The sequence below is a fragment of the Carcharodon carcharias genome, chromosome 9 (genome assembly GCF_017639515.1).
Source record: "Carcharodon carcharias isolate sCarCar2 chromosome 9, sCarCar2.pri, whole genome shotgun sequence".
Lineage (NCBI taxonomy): Eukaryota > Metazoa > Chordata > Chondrichthyes > Lamniformes > Lamnidae > Carcharodon > Carcharodon carcharias.
The window spans coordinates 158,219,940-158,241,644 of NC_054475.1; the positions used below are offsets into that span (position 1 = coordinate 158,219,940).

Below are 21,705 nucleotides of genomic sequence, written 5' to 3' on the forward strand. Positions count from 1 at the left end.
CTTTCAGGGTAATCTGAGATAGGCACTTTTCATGAGTTTGCATGTTAAACAGCAAGCAATGATCTGATCAGGGTAGCCATTATCTCACAGGATGTCTTTAATGTGTCCTATTTCAGCATCAGGCTTGCATGGTGAGCAAATGCCTTGGGCTCTATTTATGAGGTTGCTAATAAAGCCAATCTTATAGCATGTGGAACTGTAGGGATCCCAATGCTCATATTGGCCAATGAAGGTTGGCTTGCAGCAGACAGAAGTAGAGAACCCATTTGTAGATTTCTCAACTAACACATCAAGTAAAGGGAGCTCATTTGACTGTGTCATTTCAAAGGTGAATTTGAGGGCAGTTTGGAGTGATTAAGGAAGTTTTTACATGCATCTGCAGATTCAAATATAGCAAAAGCATCATCTGCATATTGGAAATATGCAAGTGGGGTAGGAGGTTAGCTGTCATTCCATAGAAGATGCATTTCTCGTGGAAACTGACAAAGATGTTTGCGAGAGCTAGGCTGAGAGGGGATCCCATGGAAAACTATCTATTTAGGCATAAGCGGTATTGTTAAAATTGAACTCAACTGCATGGATTGCTGAGTTCATAAGTTCAATGAATACAGATTCAGACATAAGCGGTGCATCTAGATTGCCATGATATAGTGACATGATGCAAATGTCTATGGCTTCCTTGAGTGGTACATTGGTGAATAGGCTAACAATGTCGAACGAGCACATGGACATGGCATTGTGATTGATATGCCAGTCCTGTATGGTCTTTGTAAAGGTGAAGAATTCCTTCACTGTGTATGTAGAAAACATTCTCAGAATTGGTTGTAGCAATTCGCTCAGCCATTTGACCTATTCATGTTGTACAGAACCGGTCAAAGGTAAGATAGGGCCTAAAGAACATCACTTGTGCGAGTCTTGGGCAGCCCGTACTTTTGCGGATAAAGTGAGTCAATGAGGATGTGTCCTATATATACCACCCGGCAGCTCGTTACTCTTACACAAATCCAACAAGTGTTTTTGTAACTTGCTTTCGAGCAAGGCTGTCTGGTCATGCTTAGTGGCAGTTCCAATGGATACGAATTTGGACCCATCATTAAGAATGGTGTGTATTTTGTTGATATAGTATGACTTGTTGAAGATGACTATTCCAGTCCCTTTATCGGATTTACACATGTGTATGTCTGGGTTGGCCTTGAGGCCTCACAATGCTACCAGATATTGACGTTGCATGTGAAAATCAGCCAAGTGGTTTGGAGTCCTGCAACATGTGCATACTTGATTGGTTAGGTTCACTTTCAAGGATTCAGCATCTTAAGTGGATGCTGGTTTGTGGCAAAAATGATTTTTCCTACAGTTCTGAGATTTGGAAATAGGACAAATAATTGTGTGGACCTTAAGATTTCATCACCATTGACATCAATGCCATTTGGAGACTGTCTGGCAGGAGCAGCAGTTCAAGCAGCATAGAATGCTATTGCCGCCACCCCTTAAAATGAAGGATTCCTCACTATTTTATAAAGCTAACATCTAATAGTTTGGAACTCAACCAATCCAAGAAAACTTGCATGATTTCCCTGCTTCCCATTTACTTAAGAAAAACACTTTAGCTATTTGGAAGCTTAAATGAATTTATGAGGCAAAACATGTGATTATGCTTCGCACTATTTGCAAATGAGATAAATCTGCTGGGACATGACTGATTTGGTTTGTCAATATTCAAAGTTTTTTTTGCCAAATGTTCACACTTTCTCCTAAAACAAGAATCATACAAGGTTCAGCTAGTACAAATGCATGGAGTAAAATGGATCACATTGAAGTGATAGGACCAAATGTATTATTGTGCATCTCCTGCTAATATTGGATGTAATATGATAAAGAGTGTCATTTTTGTTACATGGATATGCCACCTTGGAGCATGGGGGACCATGTATAAAGCTTAGGAAGGGTTTAACCCAACCTAACCAATGGCAACCTGGGTTAATTGCCTGTTGTTAAGCTGCCCACACCCTGCCATTTCTGATTTTAGCTGTGGATTTTGGAATATTGTGTCTAATTCTGGGCACCACAATTTAGGAAGGAGATGAATGCTTTGGTAATAGTGCAGAAGAAATTTACTAGAATTCAAGATCATGTTGTTGAAGAAAAGTGAGCATCCACACAGCCCTTTCCCAACTTCCAGACCATAAAAATTAACATGGGACAACTTAAAACAGAACAGAATAACAGCTCTAATAGATGGAACAGCTTGAGGTTTGACAGTCATATAGACAGGGCTCAGGGACTGCATGCAACACTGGAGCTGCATGTTGTACACTCTTGCAGTCACGGTACAGCAATTAGAAAAGAAATAAAGAGAGAATAACTGAAGAAAACACAGAAAAGTTGGAGTTGATTGAGTTTTCATTTAAATAGGCCATGTGCAAGAGCAAAAGCCTTTTGCAGACAGATAAGAGGGTCCTCCAAATCAAAACAATTATTCAATTATTTGAGTTAAGCTTGAGTTCAATCCAACCAGAAAATTATGGGCTGAATTTTCCCACCTTAGGATTTTTCTGGATGTCGGGGTAATTTTTGGGTCACAAACCCAATCACTGTAGCAGCAGGATTACTGTATAATTGTCCAGTGGTATCCAACTAAGAAGAAACTTGCAGAATTGCCTTCAAATTAAGAATGGCGGGCAAGTTGATTGGTGGGAGTACAATTCAGCACGCATAATCGCAAGAGTGGCCGGCAGTTTTCACTGTGTCTGCTGTCTGGGTGCTGCTGAGGGGAATGGAATGGGATGAGAGAGGGCAAGACAAAATGGAGGCATGAAATGGCTGGAGGAAATGGCAGACACATCTTCACCACTAGCAGTATCCATGACATCAGCGTCCAGGAGATAATCATGCAATTGCAAGCCCCTTCCTGCAGATGACCTCAAGTTTGCTGATTTGCACCTTTAACATGCTGATTGCATATTATTTTTATGGTGCTCCGACCTCCCAGTGCACTTGCCTTCTGTGAGTTGACGCACCATGGGCACAGCAGGGATCTCATGGGCAGCCAGTATAATTTCATTGCCTTGGAAAATGCCTGTTAATTGCTACATGAACAGCCTCAATTGGCTTCCCGCAGCTGTCAGGCGAGTTGCCTTCGGTGCACAGAAGCTGTCTCTGGGAAAAAAATAAATATAAGGAGCTGCTTCCTTCAACAGGACCTTCCAAACTTGTGACCTCTACCACCTTAGACAAGGGCAGCAGATACATGGGAACACCACCACCTGCAATTTCTCCTCCAAGCCCCTCACCACCCTGACTTGGAAATATATCGGCCGGTCCTTCACTGACGCTGGGTCAAAATTCTGGAACTCCCTTCCTAACAGCACTGTGGGTGTACCTACGCCACATGGACTGCAGTGGTTGAAGAAGGCAGTTCACCACCACCTTCTCAAGGACAACTAGGGATGAGCAACTAATGCTGGCCCAGCCAGTGACACCCACATCCTTTGAAAGAATTGAAGAAACATTGACATTCCTGTCTGACATCATTTTTTTCTAATACTCCTTGCTTCCCACACCAGCATCCCACCACCTTCAAGCGCAGCTCCAAGGGCCTGGTGAATCCCCACCACACCCCCCAGCCTGCCCCCATATTTCCTGAAAAATAAGGCAGAGAATAAGAAAATGCTTTTCAAATGCATTGATGTGAAAGCTGCTGAATTAATGATCTAACAGGTAACATTTGCAAATTGCTTGTGATGTTAAGATATGGCAAGTTTATAACATTATTGCAGTTCAGTTGTTAATGTCTTATTAACTACACTGTTAAAGTTTAATGGCAATTACATTGTTAAACAGGTAATGAGTACTTTTGCACCTATAAATGGGGATAGCTGGGACACTGGGAAGGGGAAGGGTAGTGTTGACTGTGAACTAAATCAATAAGCTCTCTCCAACAAATAAAGCTGTTGAATCTTAATTTTAACTTCATCAATCAGCATGATTCCAGTTAACATCAGTGACCTTCACATTGTACAACTACACTTGGGGCAGGACTTTCCCCCCGTTGGGGGTGAAATTGAATGGTGGGCATGCACAGGACGCCCCTCTGATTGGCGCCCCCAATTAGGGGTGTGGTGCCATTTTATGTGGGTGGGCCAACTAAGGCCCGCCCAGCGCAATGTGCGCACAGAAGCGCTATGCGCTCCCTTTGCGGGCAGGGGTGGGATTCCCTAAACTGTGAGTGCGCTCTTTCACACTTGCGCACAAAAGAGCGCACTCATCTCCCCGCGACTAAGTGCAGCCTCAGGGAGATCGGCTGTTCTGTGAAAAAAATTAAGTATAGAGAAAAAAAAATCCTGACATGTCCTCTCATGTGACACTGTCACATGAGTTGGGACATGTCTATAATTTTTTAAAAAAACTTTAATAAAATTTTTTAAAAACCTACATGAAACGTCATCCCGCCTGTGGGTGAGGTTTCATGCTTTTTCTAATTCCCGCCGGGGCTCCTGGCCTGCCCGCTAACCTTAAGGTTGGACGGGCAGGTCCATTAATTAGCTAAATGACTCTGTCAATGGCCTCAATTGGCCTTTGACAGGTTGGCGGGCGCACAGCTGATTTTGCTGCGCTCCCTCCTACTGGAATGTTTAAATGGGGCGCGGGGACGTCGGGAGTTCCGCCCGATGTCATTGCGCGTCATTTTACGCGTTAACGAGTGGGTGCTGCCCCCTGCTCACCAACAGGAAAATCTTGCCCATAGTACAATGGCCAATTCCAGCAAACCATTCAAAAGATTTCCCAAGCCTTTCACCTGTCTCCAACATAGAAATGTATTTATCAGCCCAGACATTTCCCTCCACTTTCCCCTTCTTGGGGCATCCATCATTGCTCCCCATGTTGTATCTCTACTTTCTTCTCTGTCTCTCTCTTTTTTAATCCATTCTTTCTTTCCCCTCCCTTTTCCTCTTTTTCTATTTCTAATTTGTCTCCAACTCATCCTATTTCCTTCTCTGTCATACACTCTGTTTCTTTATCCTTAAATTTCATTGGTTGAGGAGATTCTCTGTTGCTCTTGCAAAAAAAAGCAAAATACTGTGAATGCTGGAAATCTGAAATAAAAACAGAAAATGCTGGAAATATTCAGCAGGTCAGGCAGCATCTGTGGAGAAAAAAAAAAGAGTTAACGTTTCAGGTTGACGAGCTGTTGCTCGTCGCTCCTAGGTGCCCAGTGGCTCTTGACTCTCCTTTCTCAGCTCACACTTTTAGCAATTTGTGGCATAAAATTAACTGGGCCTGAAAGATCAGGAAGAAACTTGGCACTCGCCATGAAATTTTCCACTCCAGCAAATTCTGGGCCCACACTTCACTCCAGAAGATGCTCTTGATCTACGAATCTGTCTTAGAGCTGCTGGAAAGCGCCCAATAATGTGCAGCCAAATTCAAATACCAACATTCCACTGAAGAGCTGCCAAGGCCTCGACAGCAAATGTTATAAGATTTTTTTTTTACAAATAACGTTCTGAGGGGAAACATATTTCAGAGCTTAAAATTTGCAGCCTTTCCAAGCTATCACCTCAAAATTGCTTCGTTTTTTATTTAAAAGCATTGCAATGCTTTTATTCTCATTGCTGCAGAAGTCAACTTTGAAAACTGGAGGACTCTTGCTCGTGCTCACAAGTTGTGAGCTCGCTTTGCCTCCAGTTGTGATTTGTGCATAAGACCATAAGACATAGGAGCAGAAGTAGGCCATTCGGCCCATTGAGTCTGCTCCACCATTAAATGAGATCATGGTTGATCTGATAATCCTCAACTCCACTTTCCTGCCTTTTCCCCATAAACCTAGATTTCCTTACTGATTAAAAATCTATCTACGCCTTGAATATATTTTACCACAGAGGGCTGGAGAAGCTGGGTTGTTAAGAATTCCACAGATTGACCATCTTCTGAGAGAAGAAATTCCTCCTCATCTCCGTTTTAATTGGGTGGCGCCTTACTCTGAGATTATGCCCTCTGGTCCTAGACTCTCCCACAAGGAGAAACAACCTCTCAGCATCTACCCTGTCAAGCCCCCTAAGAATCTTACATGTTTCAATAAGGTCGCCTCTCATTCTTCTAAACTCCAATGAGTGCAGGCCCACCCTACTCAACCTCTCCTCATAAGAAAATCCCTCCATACCCAGGATCAGCCTAGTGAACCCATTCTAGACTGCCTCCTATGCCAATATATATTTCCTTAGATAAGGGGACCAAAATGGATTTATATGTACAGCACCTGTTATTGTATTCCAACTATGACATAACTTAATTTATTATACTATGGCTACTTATTGATGCTTGTGCTAATGTCTATTAGAAATTTGTTCTTGAATAGGATTAAAAGTCAGAGAAAGCAGGGGGTGGAAGAGGGGCGGGATTGGAATTTAATCCTCAAACACAAGTAGATGGAGTCAGGTAAATTGTGAGAATTATAAAAGTCTGACTCCGATCCACCCAATTCCGCTTCGAATGGAGAGGGGTCTGGGGCGGGAGATGGGGCAGAAGCCAACTCACACCCAGGAGACAGGTTGGTCAGTTAAATGAGGTTGCAGGCCTCCAGTTTTCCAGTTTTAACCCTGGCCTTCTGGATATCCCAGGCCTTGGGAAACCCGACAGCTTAAAGGGAGCTGAGGATCGCTGCTTGAAAAAGGTGTCTTTGCAGCACCGCTTGAGGGTCAAGAGGAGCAGGAGTGTTTCCTTCCAGCCCACCAAGCCACGAGCAAAGAATTATTGTTTCATGTGAATCCCAGGCCCAGAATCAAAAGTCCAGTGGCGAATTCCTTCACGGAGTTCGGCAGGCTGAACTGATGCTGGATAATTCACTTTTCCAGTGCAGTTGACTTCCACAAAGAGATAGGTAAGAAGAGTTGAGTTAATTTTGTAGGCAATGGTACAGAAGTTCACAAGTCCCAGTAGAAACTGTGCAAATGGGGGCCAGGCCTTCAAACTTAGACAGAACCCTTTTTCTCAGCTGCTGCTGGTTAGGTGGAAGATGGCAATCTGATTTGCAGTACAGCAAGTACAATTGGTTCCCCCTGCTTGGAGTGGGGGAGGTTTGTGGGAAGGTGTCATGTCACATGACTCCCACCTCTCTACTTTAGCTTTGACAAAGATTGCATTTTCCTTTGCATAGTTTCTTGAAATTGATAATTTTCCAACCGTCCAAAATTTCAAAGGAAGTTGCAGGGCCCTTTGTCTTAATAGTGTAAACTGTGTAAATTTTGGTGGCCAGAACTGGCTTATGAAATGTAGATGACTTTTGTGTAATTCCCTTTGAATTTGGCCTCTACAGCCCCCAGAGTTGTTAGCATCTCTTCTGAGATAAGGAGCTGTCAGCTTCTCTGATACTGGCAGGAAGTTCCTTCGGTTCAGGGTTACGGGTAGACATAACTTCAGCCTTTTTAAAGTCTTTGCCCAGTTTTTATAATTTTAGAAAAATATAGTGAGGTCTTAGCTCTATTGCAAGAGCTAAATACAAATGTTCCTTAAGTATTTGTACTGGAGCGTCCTCTTGAACGAGGCCCAAATGAATCTATACTTGGAACAAATGTTTTTGCTTCTTTTTCATTTCCCCCAGTGTACACATACCTTAAACCTGATTGCTCATTCAAAATATCCCTACAGCGAATTTTAAGGGAGATTTTCTAGTTATAAGCTGACGTTTTTGCTGAAATGTGTTTACTGGGCCAACCATCTTTCTGACATTTTTGAGATAAATTATGGAATTGTTGGAGCTCATCCTAGCCTCCAGCTCACCTCATCATTCATCTGAAAAGATTAGCAAGAGGCATTGGAATCCATGACTGAATAGCAAAGCATTTTCCAATCTGCCTTGGAACACCCACAAGATAGTTGCCAGAAATTGGGAAGGTTTCACCTGTTTAACAAGTACTTAGAATTGGGGTCAACACAACACATGCTGTTAGGCCTGATGAGTTTTTCCAGCATTTTTTGCTTTTGCTTCAGATTTCCAGCATCCACTATATTTTGCTTTTAGAAATGGGGTAAATGTTTGTCCACAATGCCACTGGTGCAGAGCTCCAATCCAGGGGAACGTTTTGGAAAATGTTGATGGTAAGTTCATGGGTGCACCACTTGGGTACACACTGATGTTACAACTCAATAAAGCTGCATTAGACCCCCCCCCCCCCCCCATCCACAATCCAAGTCTGTGTACCAGGATATATTGGCCTTGACGCTGGGCGATCCCCAAGATCACCTCAGGATTATACTGAGGTTAAAAGCATTGAACTATGAGAAAAGCTTGCAAGGAAGGGCCGTGTATTCCCTTGAATACTGAAGATTAAGGAGTGATCTACTTGAGGTGTTTAAGGAAAGGATTTTTTTTCTTTATTCTGCCAGGGGATGTGGGCATCACAGGCAAGGCCATCTTTAATTGCCCTTCAATGGCTTGCTAGGCAGTGAAGAGCTAATCACATTGTTATGCCTCTGGAGTCACATCATAGGCCAGGCAAGGTAAGGATGGTAGATTTCCTTCCCTAAAGAACATTAGTGAACCAGATGGGCTTTTACAATATAGTTGACGTAGTCACCATTTCTGAGACTATCTTTATATTTCAGATTTATTAATGCAATTCAAATTCCACCAGTTGCCATGGTGGGATTTGAAACTATGCTCCCAGGGCACTGGCCCCAGCCTGTGGATTACTAGTCCAGTGATGGTACCAATTTATTAGATGAAATAAGTAGCAAGAAACTATGTCCTCTGGGGGGAGAGACCAGGATGAAGCATTGTAACCTTAAAAGTGGAACAGGGCCATTCAAGAGTGATGTCAGGAAGCAATCTTCAACTCAAAGAATAGAAAATAGTGAACTCTCGCCTCCAAAAAGCTGTTCGGTTGTGTTGGGAGGCATCAATTGAAAATGCCAAACCTGCGTTTTTTTGTCAGGCAAGGATATCAAGGATTATGAAGCCAAGATAAATGGGGTTAAGTTAGAGATCAGCCAAGATCTAATTGAATGGTGGACCAGGCTTGAGGGGCAATATGGCCTCCTCCTGTTCGCATGTTGTGAGAGAATTCACAAAACCCTGCATTGGGAGACTGAGAGGTGAATATTTACCCCATCCTGTTTCATAAAATATTTTTCTGACATATACCTGAGGCAGTTGTAAAGAAAGAACTTGCATTTATAACACGGCCTTAGGATGTCCCAAAGCACTTTACAGCCAGTGAATTGCTTTTTGAAGTGTAGCCGCCCTTATAATGTAAGAAATGTGGCAGTCAATTTGCCACTCATTCTTCTTGCTTCTCCGAAGTGCCTTAGGGAGTTTTGTCTATATTAAAGGCACGACATGAATTGATGTTATAGTTGTAGTACCAACTGACAACTCTCAGATATTCTGTGGCTAGAGAACATGCATCTGTAATGCTGCGAGTTTAGTAACCTCTGCAGGGACAAAGTTTCTGCTGATCGTTTTGTTAGGAGGGATTGCCACGGATAGGAGCATCAATGTGTGAAGGTTTGCCAATGGGATAAATTGTGCAATTCAAGGGATTGAGAGTGGCAAGTGCATTGATACCTTGTACTGATGCACCATAACTCTTGCATTTTTTACATAACTGAGGAGATCCAGTTTACATGCTTGCAATGTTTATGTTGCTTCTGACATCCAATTTTTATTTAACTAGGCCAGTCCGACCTAGTGAATTATCTCCAATACTATTCAGTCCATAAGTGAAGGGTAGGTTTTCTCTGCAGCTTGTCAAAGAGCATGTGAAATTCCTTCCTCTCGATCCAGGATCTGTACAACAAGAAGGCTGGTTGTGTTTGGCAGGCCTGAGCTCTTGAGGACTTTCATTTGAGGCTAAGAATTTTTTTTTTCCCTGACACAAGTTAAGAGTTTAACTAATGAAAGAGAAGGAAGAAAGACTTCCATTTTTACAGTGACTCACAAAGCCTCAGGACATTCCAATATGCTTTGCAGCCAATGAAGTAGTTTTAAAGTGTGGCCACTGTTGGAATGCAGGAAACACAGCAGCATTTTTGCACTCGCCAAGGTCCCACAAACAGCCAGAACAGATAGGGCAGAATTTTACATCCCCGCGGGTGGGCACATGCCCGACCCGATCAGGCATAAAACAGCGTGCAATGACGTCGGGTGAGCGCTGTTATTGCGCACTCATGCGATATTTTGTTCAGCGGGCGCACGCGAGAGATGGCAGCACACCCGTCGACCATTAAAAGGCCTATTTAAGGCCATTAATAATTAAGAGGCCTATCGATGGCAATTAAATTTTTCGCTCCCTGTCCAACCTTATGGTTGGCGAGCGTGTGAATCGGCCAAGGCAACCTCATTCACGGGTGGGATGGGGCTTCTGACATTAATTAAAAAAAAACTTTTTGACATGATTTTGATAATATTTGTGTTCATGCCAGTGAGCCCTATGTGGGGACATTTTTTTCCAATTTACAAAAGCTTTATTTTTGACTTTAAAATTCTTCAGGGAGCTTTCAGTGCTCGCTGCCCCATGCAAATGTGCTTTTGCACTTGCACTCCTCCTGCCCCCACCCCAGCGGCACTGAGCATCTCAGCGCACCTTTCACACTGGCTGGCCGTTAATTGGCCAGCCCGCATGAAATCGCAGTCGGGGGTGGGGGGTGCAATGGCCGCTCCTGGGCCCGCCCAACAACCCAAAATTCCTTCCCATAACCTTTTTTAATGATGTCAGTTGAAGGGTAAGTATTAGTCAGGACTCTGGGGAGAAGTCTCCTGCTCCTCCTCCTCTTTGAAGTCATGCCATGGAATCTTTTACATCCATGCATTGCAGTGCCACTGGAACTAGACCAAGGAAGTCAGTTTTATCGTGCAAGAGAGTTTGTCGACTTAGTCTTAACCGAGCAAAGCAAAGAATAGCTGACCTGGTCTTCTCAGCCCTGAATGTTCGATATGTAATTCAAAATGTAATTTTACTTGCAGTGGCTTGAGTTGTTGTCTTTCTGCACAAGGTTATATATCTAGGGAAGTGAACAATACCCCTTTAATAACATTCAGCACTTTCTTGAGGAATGCTAACTATGTTTTCCCTGAGTAGCCCCTATGTGGATGCTGTGAATCTGCTTAACAAGATCTAGTACATTAGTAATGTGCAAATTGTGCCTCCAATCCAACGTCTCAAGCAAAGTATTGCAGCAGGCCAACACCAGGAAAAGTTCAGGAGTAGCAGTGCATAAGAACAAAATAAAAAGGCATTAGCAATGAAGGCATAAACACAGCTGGGAGCTGGTACCAGTTGGGGTCTAATAAAGGGTATAGAGGTATATTCTCCAGCTGGAAACAGGACTTCAAACTGAAATGCTGTACAACTTGTAGAGTCAGATGAGCTTGAAAACAAAGTAGCAGCAACAAACACAACAAGGAGGTGGTGGCATTGTGACTGACTGGTATTCCAGAGACCCAGGGTAACACTCTGGGAGAAACAAAGACAAAAATACCTGGAAAAACACAGCAGGTCCGACAGCATCTGCGGAGAGGAATACAGTTAACGTTTCGAATCTGTATGACTCTTCACCAGAACTCTGGGAGGCCTGTGTTCAAATCCCACCATGACAGGTGGTAAAATTTGGATTAGATAAAAACCTAGAATTAAAAGTCTAATGATGACCCATAAAAACCCACCTACTGTCTCTTCCTATAGAGAAGGAAATCTGCCTGGTCTGGCCTACATGTGACTCCAGACTCATGGCAATATGGTTGACCCTTAAGCGCAATTACAGATGGGCAATAAATGCTGGCCTAGCCAGCAGCACCCACATCCCAGGTACAAATATAAAAAAAACAAAATGCTGAATCATGTGTATTGATGTCTCCATCTGTGTCATCAGGTCCAATTGCTAAATACCAATTTCCCCAGTCTAAACCACTGAATGGAAATCACTGTGCAGTGCCTCTCATAGTTTATTTCCCATGAAATACTATCTCAATGTTCTAAACATTTAAAAGATGAGTAGTCGTTATAGGGCTTTGGCAATTCTTCACCATTTCTAGTTATTTCAGATTAGTTCTAAAATAATCTCTGATATTGAATAACTTTAAAATAGGCACAGATGCTAACTTGATGTGGGCAGAAACAGTCTCTCTTTTGTTCTTCAGCATAAAACTCTTCACACACCCCCACGTGCTATTTTAACTTCCTGTCCATATGACTGTTCTTAAACACATCTGTCTATTTTGCATGTATTTATTATTTTAGTGCTTCAGTGATAGTGGTGTTTATGCTTTCTCCTTAGAAGAAGTACAGTTCATCCTCTAAAACATGTAGCAGTTTAGCCTACATTGACTAGCAAGGATGAAAACCATAGGGTTACACATTGACAATCAGTTCCCTGTCTTACTTCAAAGGGATCTGTTGCTGTTATTCATCAGGTAAGCAGATGGTGAAAGTGAGTATTATCTACCACAATATGCTAATTAGACACTGTCAGACTGAGCACCATTAGAAAACACCAAGCCAGAGCAGGATAGTCTGTGCAAAAATGGTAAGGTGCTGTAGTGGTTACGATACTGGACTAGCAATCAAGAGACTGAGTTCAAATCCCAACCAAAGCAAATGGGCAAAAATCTAATAGTGGGGAAGTTGATTCTAGATACCTCAGTAACTGTGAACGAGAGTATCTGTTTGACATGATCTAGAGCTTCATTTGACTGTGGATGATGTGCTACTGATATTTGCTGCTTTGCCAATGCTGCCCACATTTCAAGAAAAGATATGTGTTTGCTTGACTCAGTTAGTCAGAAAGTTGGAGGTTGGAGGGCCCTAAACCATAGGCGGGTCATTTGGTCCATTTTGCCATATCTGTCAAATGGTCTCCAACTAATTCGTATATGTTCACCTGTCACAAAATTCCACCCTGAAGTTGTGCGTGTTGATCACAGTACAAGGAACTTCTGAGATCAGGATACTAAATTTATCAGTTGTTAGCTTGACAGTTTCCCCTTGACCCACTCTTACTTTAATTTAATATTCTAGGGGCAGGATTTTCCCTTCATTGGGTGGGCGCGGTGGGCGGGCCTGGGAGTGGTCGCAAAATGGACCGCCGCTCACGATCGGGCCCCGACCACGATTTCATGCTGGCCAATTAACAGCCAGCCAGCGTGAAATGCGCACTGAGAACATCGGTGCTGCGTGGGTGGGGGCGGTAGGAGCTCGAGCGTTAAAGTCCGCGCATGCGCCGGGGAGCGCGCACTGAAAGCTCCCTGAAAGTACAGAGCTGCCTCAGGGAGCTGGAGAATTTTACAATGGACAATGAAGCTTTTAAAAATAAGGGAAACGTGTCGCCACATGAGACTCAGTCACATGAACAGGGACACATCAAAAATGATGTTTAAGAATGTTAACTTTTTTTAAAATTACTGTCGGAAATCTCAGCCCGCCCGTGGATGAGGTTTCCTAAGAAATGCAAAGGCCGCCTGGTCTATTCACCCACCCGCCAACGATAAGGTTGAACAGGCGGTGAAAAATACAAACCAATTGCTAGCTTAATGGCCTCTTGTCAGTGGACGTGCTGCCGACTCTCACATGCGTCTGCCAACCAAAATATTCCGCGAGTGCACGATGACATTGGAACGCTCGCCCAACGTCATTGCACACTATTTTACTCCTAGATCTAAATTTGAAGACACTCTAATCTTTCATACCACTCTAAAATCACCTCTTAGTCACCTACTTAAAAACTGGAAAGTCCAGATCTCTCCAGTCTTCCTCATGACAAGCTACATACTTCCTCGTTCATTCTCACAATTATGTTGATTGATCACAAAAAGGAAAATAATTTGGTCAGACTGGCCCCTGGCCAGGAATGTCTCATCATATACCCTTACAGACAAGTCAGAGGCAATGCTGGGGGGAGTTTCACGCTTTAGATGTTTCCCGCTTACCAAGGATTTTGTACAGCTCGATGAGGTGAGAGGTGTTCCCCCTTGTTGGAGAATCTAGAACGAGGGTCACAGTCACTGGATAAGGAGTTGACCATTTCATACTGAGATGAAGAGGAACTTCTTCACTCAGAGGGTTGTGAATCTTGGAATTGTCTACTCCAGAGGGCTATAGGTGCTCAGTTATTGAGCATATTCAACCCTGAGATTGATAGAATTTTGGATATTAAGGGAACCAAGGGATATAGGAATAGGACGGGGAAGTGGAGTTGATATAGAAGTTTGGCAATGATCTTATTGAATGGCGGTGCAAGCTTGAGGAGTTGTATGGCCCATTTATGCCCCCGTTTCTTATTTTATATGGAGGAGTGACTGGGGAGTGAAGGGTGTGGGGGGTGGGGGGTTGGGGGGCGGGGTGGTGGTTGTTGGTTGGAGGTACAGTGAAAAAAAGATGATGAGTAAAAGAAAAGATGAAATTATTTATTTAACTTGTGTTAGGATCTTGGTTTATCTCCCAGTTCAATTGTTACTTCGTCTACAATTCATAGCTGGGAGTTGATATCGCCCACCCAGACAAGCACCTTGCCAAGTATTAACCAATTATACTCCGTTTTGACTTTTGCTGTTTTGGTTCTTTGAGCCTTTATTTAACAAAAAGAACTAATTAAAACACCCAATGAATAATCAGCAGTCACCAAAAATGCAGCCAATCAAATTCTTGAAAGAGCCTTTGCTCTTGGGATTGGTTCCACTATTCAACCACCCACACCCCCAAAGGCTTCCATTTATAATCTTAAAAAAAAATGCGAGGAAAATAAATCCATAAATTGGAAAATAAAAGGAGCACCTAAGATTTACCGATCTAATTGCCCCATACCACCAATAACTTCCATCTGTGCAGTCTAGTATTTTCTCAGAGGGTTATTATTTACCCGCTGCTCAATTCTTAATGTTTACATCCTTCACTTAAGCCTTAATCACAATATTCCTTCTGGCTCCTTCACTTAAGCCTTGATCAACATGTTTCTTCTGGCTTTTTATGCTGCTGTGACCTCACTCAACTAAGCTTCAGGGCTAATCTACCCACAGGAGCTTCTAACTTGTTTCAAATAATAACTAAAACCATTCAAATTGATATTAGCCCTCTGGTCATCTTGTCACAGTGAACTACGTGTCCAGGCATCCCCAATGCACGGTTTAACAGAGGCAGTTGTAGATGCCATTAGATGCTCATTCAAGTGAATTTGCTGGTAGGTATGGAGAATGAGCTTATTACTACACTGAGCTTGTCAGTTTTTTGAAGAATCCAGAGGATATTGGAAGAACAGTACAGCCAGGACTGAGGGTGACGGAGACTAGCCCAAGCCACATAGAGATCTAGCAGTTCAAGAGATTCATTTTGGGCTTTAGCACAAGGTGAGGATCTCACGTCGGCTTCCTGTAATACATTCCAACTGATGTTCAATTCTATCAAAGTCAGTGGAAATGAGTATAGGGCAGGGAGTACAACAGCAGGCTGAAGCAATATTGTGCATTCTGCACCTCCGTTAAATTTGAACCAGAAATGAATCCCTACTCCCTAATTCTCAGAAAACCCGACTGCAGATACAGATAAAGCTACTAATGAAAAGACTAGCAGCATTTTAGGTTTTGCATTTAAGGCTATGAATACAGGAATACAGATAAATACAGTGAACCTTAGTTTTGCATCGATAATGACTGAATTTATCTTGCCCATTTCTCCAACAGCTCAGAGTCATTTAGCAGGATAATCAGTTTGTTTTATGATCCTCTAAGCCTGATCATTTGTGGCAGATCTCTGAAGCAATCCATACTGAAGTTTTAATTTCGATGTTTAATTCAGTGCAACACCGAGACAATAATCTTTTTTTGCAGCGCCCGAGGGTTCTAGTTAACATTAAAACTTCATGAAATTTTTGATTTTCTTTCAGGTATACTCATTAAAATAAATAACACTTGGAATATAAATAATTAAATGGAGTAAGTTGTTAAGAAGACCATCCCCAAGCAAGACAAATTTAGCATCATGGATTGATGGCATTCAGGTTTAAAGCTGCAATAACCACCACTTGAGTTCCTCACCCTGGCCAGGTAGCTATGGCAGGGCAGAGGGAGGAGTGGTACAGGGGGTGGCATGGAGCAGGAAGGGAGCTGACTGAAGACTTCAGGACAGCGAGGGCAGACAGGGGAACTGTAATGAGGAAAAGTGAGTGACCCACTCTCATACAGTGCCAGTCCCAAGGCAATATTTGCTAAGACTTGTGAGAACTTCAATCGACCCTCTTAGCTGGGTGAGGTGAAAAGAATCTCAGGGCAGGGAGGGAAGTGAGAAAAAATAGCTAATAAAAGTCTAATAGAAACTTTAAAAGAGCCTCCAAAGGACACATGAGAGAATGAACTAGGCAGATGAAATATTGAACTGATAAACAATGAATTTCCCAACTCATTTTGGGAATGAGCATTGTGGGTGCACCGACTACACATGGACTGTAGCGGTTCAGGAAGGTGGCTCACCAATGCCTTCTCGAGGGCAATTAGGGATAGGCAACATATGCCAGCCTTGTCAGTGATGCCCACATCCTGTGAAACAATAAAAGAAGCTCATGAATTAAAGTAAAGAAGGCTTCTGGGTGTTGTCATTTTAGCTTCTTAGAGAATATAAAATTGTATTTGAATCAATTCATATTTCAAAATGCATCTAATTAACTTTTATTTTAATCCATATTTCTAAAGGGAAGATGAATGTAAATTTTTTCGTGCAGACTTGTTAGGATTCGGAACGGCCTAGCTGCAAAGGTGGTTGAAGCTGATTCTGTAAATAATTCTAAATGGGAGTTGGACGGGAGCAGGATGAGAAACTTTTAAGATTATGTTCATAAAATGGGGACGTGGGACTAAGCATGACTGCTCTTTCAAAGAGCCAGTACATGCATGATGGGCTGAATGGTCTCCTTCTGTGCTGTAAGTTGCTATTATTCTGTAAATGATTGCACATAAACAATCGCCATTCACCACTCTACATTTAGAAAGCAGTCTGTGAAGAGATGTCACCGTCTGAATACAGGGGAAAGCCATTTCGCCCCAGGATCATTCACATGTCTAATTTGAAAGAGAGAAAGAACTTGCATTTATATAGTGCCTATACCAAGCTCAGGGCATCTCAAAACATTTTGCAGCCAATGAGTCATTGACCTGAAACGTTAACTCAGTTTCTCTCAACAGATGCTACTTGACCTGCTGAGAATTTCCAATGCTTTCTAATTTGACTACACTCTGTTCACAGTAGACAGACCAAAGTTTTGTTGGATAAAATTAGCACTTGCACCTATATCCTTTGAACATGGGTGGGTGTTGTTACTTTGGTTTATTGTTCCAGAGCATGTTTGATTCAAAGTCCTGTGTCGAAAACTGATCTATTACTTCATCTGATTCCTATGTCTAGACATACCAAATTTGTTTCTATGAAATGCAGCCTTTAAAAGATGGAAGAATATAAGCATGGAAAGGGCTCCTCTCCTCCCACCTGAATCCCTCAGGGCAGCAAACATAACCCTCACCTTCCCTTTGGGTCAGCACATCAATGCCACCCTCACTCAAATTTCGACAGCTAGACCTGGAAAATTACAGTAAACTACGGAGTAAATAACTATTCCTTAAGTTAAAGTAGGCCAGAAATTAGAGGTGGGATGCTCACTGTATTGCATAACATTCCAGAGCCTGTTGAGTAGAAGGTTTAATCCTTATGCATATTACCTCTTTTATATGTTAACACGACTATTAAAACTGATGACAAAGACATGTCATATAAAGGTGTTAAATGTTTGTCCTTTACAGTTTACTGCAATGTAAGAAATTATCTATTACTTACTGGTCTAATAAAGTGCTTGCACAAAAAAAATGGGGTGAACGGCCTCGTTCTGTGCCGTAATATTTACTGTTATTTGCTATTAACTTATTCTACTTAAGTACTTAAATAAAATGATTAAGTACCCCATTCCCTCCCCTCTGCTTAAGTTGTATACCAATTCAGAAGGTTAATTCAGCAGCTGGGCCTAACCTGTAGCTCAGGAGGCAGATTTCAGTGCCGCATTTCTTTTCTTGTGAGTATTACCTGTCATTGTTAAAAGACCCTGTTACAGAACATGCAACTCGTCGAAAAAGAGGCATTTGACTTTATATGGGATTTCACTACAGCCCGTATCTCATTATAACCCACAATGACACTCAATTTCTAAAGACAGTAATGAGGTAAGCAAGCTGTTCTTTAAAAAAAAAAGTTGAGAAGGCTTGTCTACATAACCAAGAACCTCTAACAAAACTCATTTTTAAACACCCTGATCTACCATAGCTTGCAGTTATTTGGGCTCCTAATTACTTTTCAGCCATTGGGAAGACCAAAGTATTCTGCTTCCCATATTTATGTAGGATGAAAGACAGGGTATCACTATTTATTTCTCTTCTCCAGCTTCTTATGGCAACATTTTTCTCTCTTTCTTCTTGTAATAAAAATCCCGTCTTTGTTTCATGGTTTCTTATTTCTCCAATTCCTGTTTTTCTAGTAGTTAGATTATGAGGGTAGGTTAAATAAACTTGCATTCCCTTGAGTTTCAACGGTTGAGTGTTGACCTAACCTGCGATACTTAAAATCATTAAAGAATTTGATTTGTGGGGGAATCCAGGATAAGGGAAATAATGTTGAAATTAAACCTAGACCATTCAGGGTTGCAATCAAGAAGCATGTTTCATCTATTCATTTATTCATGGGATGTGAGATTGCCGGCATGGCCTGCATTTGTTGCCCATCCCTAATTGACCTTTCAAAGGCGGTGGTGAGTCGCCTTCTTGAACCACTGCAGCCCATCTGATGTCGGTACACCCGTGGTGCTGTTAGGAAGGGAGTTCCAGTATTTTGACCCAGTGACAATGAAGGACAATAGTTTTCCAAGTCAAGGTGGTGCATAGCTTGGAAGGAGACTTGCAGGTGGTGATGTTCCCATGCATCTTCTGCCCTTGTCCTTCTAGATGGTGGAAGTTGTGTGTTTGGAAGGTGCTGTTGAAGAATGCTTGGTGAGTTTTCTACACAAAAGGTAGTGAAAATCTTAAACTTGCTCCCACAAAGACTGTAGATGTCAATGCTCAAGACTAAGATTGATAGATTCTTATTTGGTAAGGCTAACGAGATGTAGAACAAAGATGGATGAATGGAGTTGAGGTACAGATCAGCCATAATATAATTGAAATATGGTACAGGCTTAAGAGGCTGAATAGCCTTCTTTGCTTCCTTTGGTCTCTATCATCATTTTTGCATTACCTCGCTCTTTATATCTCTGCCATTGTCTTTCTGCAATCCATCTTTCTCCCAAGTACACATTTGGCCAACTTTATTCCCCAGGTCTTTCACATCTTTGAATTCCAGTCAGCCAAACGTGTTCTGATGAATTCTCAGATCTACCTCACAATGTGCTCCTCGCTCTATCCCTGGATTCCATCACCCTTCAGGTAGCTCATCAGCAAAGATTCAGACAACTGCTGTTGCAGCCACAACAACTGATGCCTTCTTGCACCAATACCACGTCATTGTATTTCCTTGAGATATGGAAAATACTGCAGTTATTGCTTACAATATGCTGGAGAATATTAGAGGCTGCATATGGTGAGATTAGTGGTCAGAATTGGTGAAGTAGGCAGATTTCCTTCTGTGGAAGGAAGGATAGTAATGAGCAAGATGAGTCTTTACCATACATTACCAATTACAATGAATTCAATTTTACAACAAACCGTGTTGGGATTTGAACACAGACCTCAAGGTTCTCAGTCAAGTCCAGCAGACAGTAAACTACAGTGCTGCCCCCAGCTGCATTTCACGCATGTTTCTTAGTTATCTGCGAACCATCAGAGTCAATCTGGATTACCTACTTTGTGTTTGAACTCAACTGAACCTCTACGTGGTAAATAGATAATTTGAGTCGGTTTCAGATGCAACAGTAAACAGATGGACAGGATCTGAAGGGCCATATGCGTCGTGACTGTTGCTGGGAAAGAAAACAAATATGGTCTTATGCCAATTGTTTGCTGCTCATTTATGTCACTTTCCTGCTTAGGAAAATAAAATAGATTGAATGTCCCAAAATAACTTAAGGGAAAGAAGGAAATCCAAATGTGATTAAAATATCCCTGGCAACAGTTATCCCATTGCAGAGTCCAAGGGGCCATTTCCTTTCGCCGCTCTCCTCCTCTACGTTCCTTGTATCACAATCTTTAAACTTGGAACAAAATCTGGAGTATTAAACCTTTTTTTTTTAAATGTTGAAAACATGCTGAAATAGAACAGCAGCAAGGAAACGTCCCTTTCATTTGAATACAATTTAATGGCAAACCAGGAAATGTGTGATTTCCTTTCGTAAGAAACTTTGTTGATCCTGGGCTTGGGAAGCACTCACAATGAACAACAAATAAAGTCTTGCATTTATGTAGCACTTTGGAGGATATCCCAAATTGCTTTACAGCCAATGAAGCATTTTTTGAAGTGTTGTCACCGCTGTAATGTAGGAAATGGACAGATCATTTGCACACAGCATGATCCCACAAACAGCAACAATGCAACAGCCAGATAATCTTTTTCAGTGAAGTTGATTGAAGGATAAATGTTGGCCAGGACACCAAGGATATCTGCCCTGTTCTTCTGCAAATTGTGCCATGGAATCTTTCATATTACCTGAGAGGGCAAACTTAAGGTCTCCTCTGAAAGATGGCACCTCTGACAGTACAGCGCATGATCAATACTGCATTGGACAGCCTGCCTAGATGATGCGCTTAGGCTTCTGGAGTGGGACTTGAATGCATGAACATCAGACTCAGAGACAAGAGGAGAGATACCGCCTGAACCATGGCAGACACCGCTACGTGAAACATTTATCTGATGAAATCAAATTCAACTAAGAACTATAGCTGTGTGGGAAAAGCCCGATTAGTATATTATATCACCTCAATGTTTTCTTAATCAATGTGTCTCCTGGACATCAGCTCCTAAAGCTATTAGCTGGAGAGAGTGATGTGAGGAACCTTGAATTTATATGTCAGTGTTTCACTGGTGAACAGTCTGATAGGGTGCTCAATGGTTTTTGTTCTAATTCAAAGTAAAGACTCTCACACATTTAATAGGCTATGTTCTGAAGCGTATAATATTTTAATTTTAGTCGTTTCTCTTGTGGTCACTGTACTCTATTCTCAAGTCAGGCTGTTGGTGTGTCATTTTTCTTTATCTACTTCATGAATTTGACAAACTGGATTAGAGGGAAAGCCATTATTAATGTAACAAAGCTGGTGTCTCATTGGCTCAGAAACTTCCTCCAATCGGAACAGAAAACATTGGCATTTTATATCAAAACCGTTAGGATTAACCCAAGCACCTGAGTAGCAAGATTACGGCTAGGGATAGCAGATCGGGAGAGGGTAATGCAAAGGGGATCACAGAAAAATATTCAAAATAAAGCTTTCGAATCAGGGCTTCTCTTTCGACATTACATCACAGCCCTGATAATGTTTCAATCTCTCATGAATGCCAACTCTAAAAATAAAATTATTATTTTTTTTAATGTATCTTTTATTAAACTGGCATTGCGAACTTGTTGAAAGAGTGAGCGATGTACTTTATTTAACAGAATGGAGGACAGAATAAATTACATTTCTTAAAAGGCCCCCTAATATGAGCAATTCTATTTATAATATGGAGTACGTTGCCAGAAAGGGTGATGGAAACAGGTTCAATA

General features: G+C 42.0%; 1 protein-coding gene across 5 annotated transcripts in view; it reads right to left on the bottom strand.

Annotated features, from left to right (window-relative positions):
* The window catches only part of si:zfos-2326c3.2 (mitogen-activated protein kinase kinase kinase kinase 4), a 280,244-nt gene that overhangs the window by 219,503 nt on the left and 39,036 nt on the right, over window positions 1-21,705 (bottom strand). The gene's annotated exons all lie outside the window — the stretch shown is intronic.